Source organism: Myxocyprinus asiaticus, chromosome 29, assembly GCF_019703515.2.
Source record: "Myxocyprinus asiaticus isolate MX2 ecotype Aquarium Trade chromosome 29, UBuf_Myxa_2, whole genome shotgun sequence".
Taxonomy (NCBI): Eukaryota; Metazoa; Chordata; class Actinopteri; order Cypriniformes; family Catostomidae; genus Myxocyprinus; species Myxocyprinus asiaticus.
This window is the reverse complement of record NC_059372.1, coordinates 9,402,135-9,413,257: the sequence shown is the minus strand read 5'-3', so window position 1 is coordinate 9,413,257 and position 11,123 is coordinate 9,402,135. Positions and strand designations below refer to the sequence as shown.

Genomic DNA, 11,123 nt, shown 5'->3' with positions numbered 1-11,123 from the left:
ATGATGTCGATTGAGCTTAACTTGTCTTGAACCTGGAATATTCCTAATGCAACCAATATCAAGTTTAACTTGGACTGTTTCACTCCTGTTGCCTCCACTAACATCAACTCAACTATCTACTATCTAATCTATATTATGTACACAGCTAGCAATGAACATAATTATGTACCAGATGTTGAGAAACCAGATCCGATGTCAGAGCAAAGGAGCAATTTGAATGATAAAGACACAATGGAGGCTTTCAAACACAGAGCACTGAAGGGGATACATATGTACCCGTCAGTTCAAAGACACTTAGCCCATTCCTGTTGGAAAGAAGGAATCCTTCCTCCGGTTGTTGGTTGCTATGGATATCTCTCAAAAAGCTCTTAGAAAAATGGCACATCCCACCTCTGATGTCAGAGCTGTTGATGTGTGTGTAAAAAGGGAGGGAACTGTAGCCTGTTGCTCATGTTCATCAAATGTACCGCTAGCGCTCTAGAAGCCCACGGATCATGTAGAGTTGGAATGCTGTGCAAAAGAGAAAGAATCTTTGCCTTTGATTTCTAAACACCATGAACACTCTCAACTGCAGATGTACTGAGGCACAACTATGGTAAGTATCTCCAACTAATGTTTTTTTTTTAATTTTTTTTTTTTGAGATTTGTTTTTTGTGAAATGGTGAATTAACATTAAATGAAGAACAAATAGTGTATTGAATACAGGTTTTTGTTAAAAAAAAGATAATGAAAAAGAGATACAAGTAGATTTTCTAGAGAAGGAATGATGTGCTGTGAATGTGTATTTAATGCATGTCCTGTGAGTCAGTGAAGTATTGCGTTGGTACAGGCTGCCCAAATCTGATCAGGGCTGCTTCGCTACTCAGATTGCAGTGCCTGTGGACTGAGCTTGGAGAACTTTGAGAGGAAAAATTAATAATCCTGCTTAAAACTCATCTACCTCGCTGCATATTTATTTATTTTTTGCAGCACATTTCTTTTCAGAATACTTTCTTATATACTATATAATTAAATAGTATAAAAATGCTTCTAATTTTGCATTTCCTTTTTCTGATTTTATACAGTTCCATAAAATTTTTTAATAGCAATTATATTTTTGCAAAATATGATGATCATGTTACTGTATTTAGCATGATTTGAGAATTTTCCAAAGACCATCTGTCAAGAAAATGTTCTGTTGCTATTTTACTCCAAAGTCACAAGAAACGAATAATATATAATAATTTGCATACAGAAAATAAAGGCTTTTTTAGTCCCAATAAGATTTTTTACATTGTGACTATTTAAATGACAGTTACATACATTTTACCACCTGATTCTGATTACCACAATGCGAAAAAGGTGTCAATTTTGACATTCTCATTACCGCAACGTTAATATACGGAAATAGTAAGACGTTCAGACACGTTATGTTAATGAGAATTGGGGGGTAAAATCCTGAAAATAATGTCACAATGCAAAAAAAAAATAAATAAATAAATAAAATAAAATTTATAATAATCTAAATGGTCCTAAATGTAGGCTTCAGTTTTTTATGTAAAATATTATTTCAGTGATTTGGGCTTAAATATGACCAGGACATTTTCTTGACAGGTTTCGTGAGATATGTGTTTGCAGAATCTTTAATATTTATTCTCCATAGCATTTCTTATTTTTAAAGTTTTCAAAATCCTAAAACTTTGATTGTGAATCCCAGATTTGCACTCCACTATATATATATATATATATATATATATATATATATATACACTCACTGAGCACTTTATTAGGTACACCTGTACATGTTATTCATTTATTTTATTTTATTATTTTTTGGATTTTCTCCCCTTTTCTCCCCAATTTTGGCATGCCAACTCCCAATGCGCTCTAAGTCTTCGTGGTGGTGTAGTAACTTGCCTCAATCCGGGTGGCGGAGGACGAATCTCAGTTGCCTCCACGTCAGAGACAGTCAATCTGCACGTCTTATAACATGGCTTGTTGAGCGCGTTACCGCGGAGACCTAGTGCATGTGGAGTCTCACGCTATTCTCTGCGGCATCCACGCACAACACACCATATGCCCCACTGAGAGCGAGAACCACATTATAGCGACCACAAGGAGATTAACCCAACATGACTCTACCCACCCTAGCAACCGGGCCAACTGGTTGCCTTAGGAAGCCTGACTGGAGTCACTTAGCACGCCCTGGATTCGAACTTGTGACTCCAGGTGTGGTAGTCAGCGTCTTTACTTGCTGAGCTACCCAGGCCCCCTGTACATCTTATTCAAGCGATTATCTAATCAGCCAATTGTGTGGCAGCAGTGCAATGCATAAAATCATGCATATACAGGTCAGGAGCTTCAGTTAATGTTCACGTCAATCATCAGAATGTGGAAAAATGTGATCTCAGTGATTTTGACCGGGGCATGATTGTTGGTGCCAGATGGGCTGGTTAGAGTATTTCTGTAATTGCTGATCTCCTGGGATTTTCATGCACAGCAGTGTTTACTCAGAATGGTGCCAAAAACAAAAAATATCCAGTGAGTGGCAGTTCTGTGGCTGTAAATGCTTTGTTGACGAGAGAGGTCAATGGAGAATGGCCAGACTGGTTCGAGCTGACAGGAAGGCTACGATAACTCAGATAACCGCTCTGTACAATTGTAGCAAGTAGAATGTAGAACACATTGAACGTTGAGGCAGATGGGCTACAGCAGCAGAAAACCACAGTGGGTTCCACTTCTGTCAGCCAAGAACAGAAAACTGAGGCTGTAGTGGACCTACCATCTGTGCACCTCAGCAGAAATCAAGATTCATCAGACCAGGATATGTTTTTCCAGTCTTTAACTGTCTAGTTTTGGTAAGCCTGTGCCCACTGCAAAGGCTTCCAACAATCATTCCATGGTTGAAATCACTGAGATCAAAAAAAGTTTATTAGATAAATAGTACCATGGTACTATCTGTGATATAGAGCGCTTGACATTAACTCACCTTTTACATTCATATGAGTAAAATATTGTGAACCCCCCCCCCTTATTTAATATAAAATATGTACGTAGCTAATGCCATAGTGTTTGCAACAGTTAGTGGTGAATTTATTCTCATCTAATTACTATGCTCATGTCCATTCTTCTAACACTTGTTTTTTTCACTGAACTGCATTCAACATTCCAATGTCAAATCCATTTTATTGGACATTTAAAGATTCACGCTTGTCCAATGTGTGATGAGCGTACGGTGTGACAAAGTCAATTCCCCAATAAAAGCCAAATTAGATCCCATTACTAAGTGACAGCAGTCAGGATGTGTTTCCCAGATAAATCAACCAAATCTGGATAATGTAATAACAACCAGCCTTTACAGTTTTATCCTATTATATTCAAGCTCTGTGGATTTTTCAAGTAATCCCATAAACATCTAATTTACACCATTGCTCATGCGTCCAGACAAGACCTTTTAGTAATTTCTATTATTTTGGGGCAAAATATTTTGTAGCAGGCAGGTATAGGACATCTAAGTTCTTTTGAACAATTGTTTGTTCTGTAATAGGAAGTAATAGTCTTGATCACTGACTATTAATCAATTGGTGTCTTGTTTTTGACTGGTGCAACCTTGCAATCCAAGTCGGTTTATTTTGGTATGTACATTCAATCAACATAGGATCTTATATTTATGACTTTATTGGTCATTTTTATTGTCTACATACAAATGGCATGATGCAAACAGATGTACAGTATGGTCCAAAAATCTGAGATGACTTTGAAAACCTGGAATTTTTCCTTTAAACCTGGAAATAAACAAAATGTTAGACGAAAAGTTTCAACAAGTTTCAACAGGGATACCAAATACTACGATATTCTAAAATTCATGTACATTTTTATTGAAATTGTTAAGCTGAACATTTTTGTCCTATAAAAGAAATGCAAAATAGAAGCATTTTCACTTGTGGTCTCAGAAATTTGGACCCCACTTTTGTTTAATTAGTGGTCCAATAGCTTTTTTTGTTAGATAGAAAGCTCACTGTGGGTAGTTTGCTAGAGTTGGTGATATGACACTTAGTCATAAGTATTATGAAGTACACTTATCTGAATGTATATTGTGGAGTTTCTTGGTTGTTGAATGGAGTTTTAGCTGGAACATCTATAGCCGTGAGTGGGTACAAATGGTCATCATTTTCCATAGGTGGGAATGTGCTCATGAATTATCATTGTAGTGTAGTGGTAACCCTGATGGGTAGCTTGAGGTTAAGAATGAGTCACATTTGCATATTATGAATTTTATATCTGAAAAATGACTGACATAAAAATGAGTCTATCCATTAAACCGAGGCAATTATTCATTGTATGCAGTTTATAAAGTCGGTGGAAACTTTCTCTGTGGTGTTATTTGCACGATGAGAAATGGACTCTCACTTGAAGCTTATTGTGAAGAGATAAGATTGCCAAAACCAAAGCATGTTTTGCATAAACCTGTAAGAGTTCACATTGATTTATGGGTTTGTAAACTACAAGGAACAACAGGTTCATGGCCATTATGTATATATATATAAATTAATCAATCAAACCAGTTCAGAACTTGGTCTGAATGTTTCATTAGCAAATCAATTTGAATTAAAAGTATTTTTAAAAACCCAATAATATTACCTAACAGAAGGGTGAAAAGAAAAATGACACTATGAAATATTTAAATATAATTGTTATATAAACTACTGTTTTCATTCAAATTCGTCATCTTTCATCTCGGTTGTGCAGCACAGACAGTTACTGTATTCATTTATTCACTTTGGCACCACCTTTAGGTATAAGCACTTTGTTATGCTTTCTCAGATTCAAAGCATTGTTTACCACCCTTTCATTCAACACTGTATGTTCATCCAAATTGAATCATGCCCGCTACTCTGCAAATGGCCAAGGCAAGCATGCTTACCAAAATGAGTAAGCCAATCAGAAGCTCCTTCCTTCAGTCATGCTATCTGATAGGCTAGGTTTTAGTTTTGTCAACATGTTCAAGTTCATGTAACTAATGCATTATTAAGCGTTAAAATGGATTTCTGCAGTGACCTACGTGGATTTGGCAAGGTTTATTTTATTTTTATTATTATTCTTTTTTTTTTTAATCCCCTTTTCTCCCAATTTGGAATGCCAAATTCCCACTACTTAGTAGGTCCTCATGGTGGCGCGGTTACTCACCTCAATCCGGGTGGTGGAGGACAAGTCTCAGTTGCCTCTGCTTCTGAGACCGTCAATCCGCGCATCTTATCACGTGGCTCGTTGTGCATGACACCGCGGAGACTCCCAGCATGTGGAGGCTCATGCTACTCTCCGCGATCCACGCACAACTTACCACGCACGATTCGAACTCGCGACTCCAGGGGTGGTAGTCAGCGTCAATACTCACTAAGCTACCCAGGCCCCAATTTGGCAAAGTTAAGTTCAATTTAAAATCGAGGAAAAGAGGCTGTCGAAACTTGAATAAGCAAGCGACTTTTACAACAAAGTGACGGAGAAGTTCATTCTCATGGATTTTGTGTTTGAGTAAAGGTAAGTTATTACAAATCTGTGTTCATGATACTAGGCAATTGTTTCTGGTTATCTAAGGCTATGAAGAGGTGATCTGGCAATCATGTCCTTCTTGTGTTACGTATGTTTTATGGTTCTAATGTTAGGGCGCAGTGTCTGTTTAAAAAAAATTTATATTAAGGAATGTAGACTGCCGTATTTACTTTGCATTTTCCTTGTGCATTCAAGTTAAGATTGTTGTTTTTGGTGGTCAGATAATTTAATTGCTGCTGTCCATTAAATTGGTTCTGAACTGTGGGAAGAGTGTCGTGTGAGACCTGTGATGTTGAAACAAGTAACTGTTTTTTTTCTTTTCTTTTTGTTGTATGTCAAAACAAGCTCTTCTGGGACTATGGTTCATTGTATGATTTAATGGACATAAACATGCTCGGCTCAATATATAATAATCTTTATTTTCTGTGATATGAGTAATATTGCTGTCCTGAATTTAAAACAATTTGGTCATAAAGTTCGCCACTGTGACATAATTGTTTCCATAGACTTGTGGGTTCTAAGGCAACAATTTACGTCTATAACATTACACTCACCCGTATAATGTGTTTTGGGCACAGCGTTTAATAATGTGTATTAAAATCTTTGATGTTTGTCCAGTCTCAAAGCCCACGGCACATGCCTAGTATACACTGATGAGACAGAACATTATGACCACCTGCCTAATATGCTGTTGGTCCACTGCGTGCTGCCAAAACAGTGCCGACCCGCTGAGGCATGGACTCTACAAGACCCCTGAAGGTGTCCTGTAGTATCTGGTACCAAGACATTAGCAGCAGATCCTTCAAGTCCTGTAAGTTGCGAGGTGGAGCCAGCGTGGATCGGACTTGTTGGTCCAGCACATCCCACAGATGCTCAATCGAATTGAGATCTGGAGAATTTGGAGGCCAGGGCAACACCTTGAACTCTTCATCATGTTCCTCAAACCATTCCTAAACAATGTGTGCTGTGTGGCAGGGTGCATTATCATGCTGAAAGAGGCCACTTCCATCAGGGAATTCCATTGACATGAAGGGGTGTACCTGGTCTGCAACGATGTTTAGGTAGGGTGGCACGTGTCAGACTGACGTACAAATGAATGGCCGGACCCAGGGTTTCCCAGCAGAACATTGCCCAGAGCAACTCCCTCCACCGGCTTATCATCTTCCCACAGTGCATCCTGGTGCCATCACTTCCCCAGGTAAACGACGCTCACGTACATGGGCATCCATGTGATGTAAAAGAAAACAGGACTCCTCAGACCAGACGACCTTTTTCACTGCTCCAAGGTCCTGTTTAATGCTCGCGTGCCCATTGTACGGTGGACAGGATTCATCATGGGCACTCTGACCGGTTTGCAGCTACGCAGCCCCATACGTTGCAGGGTGCGATACATTGTGTTTTGTGATACATTCTTCCCATAACCATCATTAAAATTTTCTGTGACTTGTGCCACAGTAGACCTTGTGTCGGTTTAGACTAGACGAGATAGCGTCCGTTGCCCTCGCACATCGATGAGCCTTGGGCATCCAACACCCTGTCGCCACTTTGTGGTTTGTCCCTCCTCAGACCACTGTCAGTAGGTAGTCACCACTGCTGACTGGGAGCACCCCACAAGCCTTGCCGTTTCAGAGATGCTCTGACTCAGTCATTTGGCCATAACAATTTGGCCCTTGTCAAAGTCGATCAGGTCTTTACTCCTGCCCATTTCTCCTGCATTCAACACGTTGACTACAAGAACTGATTGTTCACTTACCATCTAATCTACCCAGACCTTTACACGTGGCCTTGTTAGGAGGTGATCAACGTTATTCACGTCACATGTGAGTGGTCATAATGTTTTGGTTCATCAGTATAACCGGTTCACAAATTGGTTGGAATGTTTCAATAGAATCCAATAATATCCAATAATATTATTTGTTTTAAAAAGATTCGGTTGAACCGGATCACAAATTGGTCTGAATGTTTAGCAAATAGATTTGAATTAAAATATTTTTAAAAACCCAATAATATATATATATATATATATATATATATATATATATATATATATATATATATATATATATATTATTATTATTATTATTATTATTTTTTTTTTTTTTTTTTTTTTTTATGAATCGTTGGAAATTTGGTCTGAATGATTCAATAGCAAATCGATTTGAAGAAAAAAAATATATAAATCTAATAATATTAATATATTTTTTTATTAATTGGTCGAACCGGTTCACAAATTGGTCTGAATGATTCATTAGCAAATGGGTTATGGTTAGGTTAGGGTTAGAATTTTTTTTAAATAATATTATAAAAAAATTTAAAAATAAAAAATAAAAAAATGAATCAGTCGAACCCGTTCACAAATAGGTCTGAGGGACTCATTAGCAAATCAATTTGAATAAAACATATTAGTAAAAATCCAATAATATTCAATAATACAACAAATGACTGTAAGGATAATAGAAGTTAATTGATCAAAAAGTCTGTGAATTTTGTTTAAAGCTAGTTTATATAGTAGTGCCATATTTTTGGCCTTTCTTTGAAATTTGAGGTTCAAAGGATAATTCCCAGTGAGTCTTAGTGATTTAGGATGACAAAAGACTTAATCAGCTTCAGACGTATTGTAAAAAGTCTGATTTTAATGAGCACAGGCTTTTCGTACCTTTATGTGCAGTGTAATTGTGCACACTAGTCTAGGATATAGCAATTATAAATGGTACTTCCCCAGTTTACATTATGATTAGGGATCTTCACATACTGTACCATGAAGCAAGGGTACTGACCTTCTGACCTGGGTACTAATTTAAAAGAAAGCACATTTAATTATAGAACAATGGTGAGTAGGCAGATTTGCTGACAAACACAAGCGAGACTAAGCAACCACATTATCTGTGAAGTGAGGTAAAAGCGCTTTATATTCTGAAGCACTAGTCACTTTGCCTTTTTGGTGTTCTTGGTGATAGTTGTTTGGACAGTAAAACTTGTATTTTACATGGTTTTAGTTTTGAGAGGGTCAAAACTGTGGAATAGTATGTCCCAGTTCACCCAAAAAAATTAAATTCTGTAATTATTTACATGCCATCGTGTCGTTACAAACCCCTATGCTTTTATTTTTTCTGTGGAACACAAAAGGAGAAATTTTGGGGAATTTTCTGCAACTCTTTTCAGTACGTCAGATCATAGTGACCACGTCTATGAAGCTACAAAAGGAGAAAAAAATGCCACTAAATCACCAGTCCATATGATTGTGCTATATTCCAAGTCTTCTGAAGCAAAGTCGTAGTAATGTCAATTTTTTGAGCGAATCAATCTTTTAAGTCAGTTCTTTTCAATGAATCAGTCTAAATTATTTTAGAATTATTGAAAAAAAATTCCAGTAATATCCAATAAATTCATAAAAAAAGAGTGTTTTTTAAAAATCAGTCAAACTCGTTCAAAACCTTGTCTGAATGATTCATTAGCAAATTGAATTGAAAAAAAAAAAAGTTTTATTTTTTAACGTTTTTTTTATTCCAGGTAATATCCAATCATATACAGTATATATATATATACTACCAGTCAAAAGTTTTGAAACACTTACTCATTCTTTATTATAATTTGTCTTCACATTTTAGAATAATAAAGTCATCAGAACTTTGGAATAACATAAATGGAACTATGGGAATTATGTTGTAACTAAACAAAATCCAAAACAAATCAAAACTGTGTTATATTTGAGCATCTTCAAAGTAGTCACCCTTTGCCTAGAATTTGCAGACATGTACTCTTGACATTTTCTCAACCAACTTCTTGAGGTATCACCCTGGGATGCTTTTTAAACAGTATTGAAGGAGTTCCCATCTATGTTGGGCACTTATTGGCTGCTTTTCTTTATTATTTGGTCCAAGTCATCAATTTCAAAAACTTTTTTTTTTTTTATTTATTAAATTTTAGATTTATAATGAAATAAATTAATATGGTGGCACAATTATATTTTTGTCTACAAAACTAATTTCAAACATTTAAGCATACACCTTCAGATCAAAAGATTTTTAAGATCATGAGAAACATTTCAGTCAAGTGTTTCAAAACGTTTGACCAGTAGTGTGTGTGTGTGTGTGTGTGTATGTGTGTGTGTGTGTGTGTGTGTGTGTGTGTGTGTATATAAATTAATCGGTCAAACTGTTCCTCAAATTGGTCTGAATAATTAATTAACAAATCAATTTAAATGAAAAATGATTTTAAAAAATCCAATAATATCTAAATATATATATATATATTATAAATAAATAAATAAATAAAAGGATAAAACCGGTTTACAAATTGGTTTAAAGGATTCAACTGGCAAATCAGTTTGAATAAAAGGAAAAAAAAAATAATTTCAGTAGTATCCAATAATATATATTTTTTTCAAATGAGTAGGTCTGACTGGTTAAAATATTGATCTGAATGATTAATTAGCAAATTGATTTAAATGAAAAGTTAGTATAATGAAATAGTTATTTTTATTTTTATTATTAATCGTTCGAATAGGTCTAAATAATTAATTTAAGCAAATCGTTCATTAGCTTTGTGTGATGAATTGACTGAAATATAAGTCTTTATTCTCTGACAATCTCTAGCTCAATATTATATATATATATATGCAGTAAAAATCACCTTTTACTTTCAGTGTATGGAAAACTCAAACATTTTTACTATTACAATATAACATCCACAATATCTCCCTTGGTGTTAAGTGAAAAAGGAAGTCATCGAGTTTGAATATGACATGAGAGTGAGTAAATAATGACAGAATTTTTTAATTTTTGTTATGAACTTTCCCTTTAGGGTGTGAACTACATTTGAGAGATAACTGAGCATGAGTTTCTGTCATTCTTATCCGCACAGAGTTGTTTTATTCCCCATCGACAACCTCTGAATGATGGTCGAGTAAATATGTTTTGATGCCCACTCTGCAGGATATGAGTTAATCATAGACAGTATGTGAAGGGATCACTGAAGGGTTTATAAAGTCTCCACTGACACAGGGAGGCCACAAATTCTTCATCCTACCTCTCTTATCCAGCAGATAAAAAGGCGCCAGCACCTTTTGCAGCCTTTTTGAAGTTTGATAGAGTCCAGGTCATTTCAGTCCATCTCATCAGCTGAAGTACGTCTCTCTCTGACACCATACAATAACACTTGATGTTGCTGTCTTTGCTTTTCTTCCTTTTTCAAACAAATTTTTCTTCTTCTTCTTCTTATACAACTAGAACTAGGGCTGGGTATCGATACAGATTTCCAGATTTCAAATTCACAAGATCTCAATTCGATTTAGATTAATTTGGGTATTTTTCAGTAATGATTTCAGTTATAATATCCATTTTGTTTACATATGAAAGCATTTTTTTTTTTTTCTTCAATTTATCAAGTAATTATTCAAGAAAAGTAAGCAGTCATTAATAAGAACAAAGAAACAAATTCAGAAGCAAAAGTGAAAAAATTAAGCCTGATGTTGCAGTTATGCTGCTCTGTGTGTGTGGTGTCAAATGGGCTTTGAAGGCCTGCTGTGGTGCAGCTAATGGAGATGTCCACTCAAACACTCGATCCGCTGCAGTGACACACTATTCAGGCTGACA

General features: G+C 35.9%; 1 protein-coding gene across 1 annotated transcript in view; it reads left to right on the top strand.

Moving 5' to 3' along the window:
- Window positions 1-458: 458 nt before the first annotated feature.
- LOC127419991 (potassium voltage-gated channel subfamily G member 1-like) overlaps window positions 459-11,123 on the top strand; it is a 37,152-nt gene continuing 26,487 nt past the window's right edge. Inside the window, exon 1 of the mRNA XM_051661877.1 lies at window positions 459-595. The gene's annotated coding sequence lies outside the window, so the exon portion shown is untranslated. The remainder of the gene's footprint in view (window positions 596-11,123) is intronic.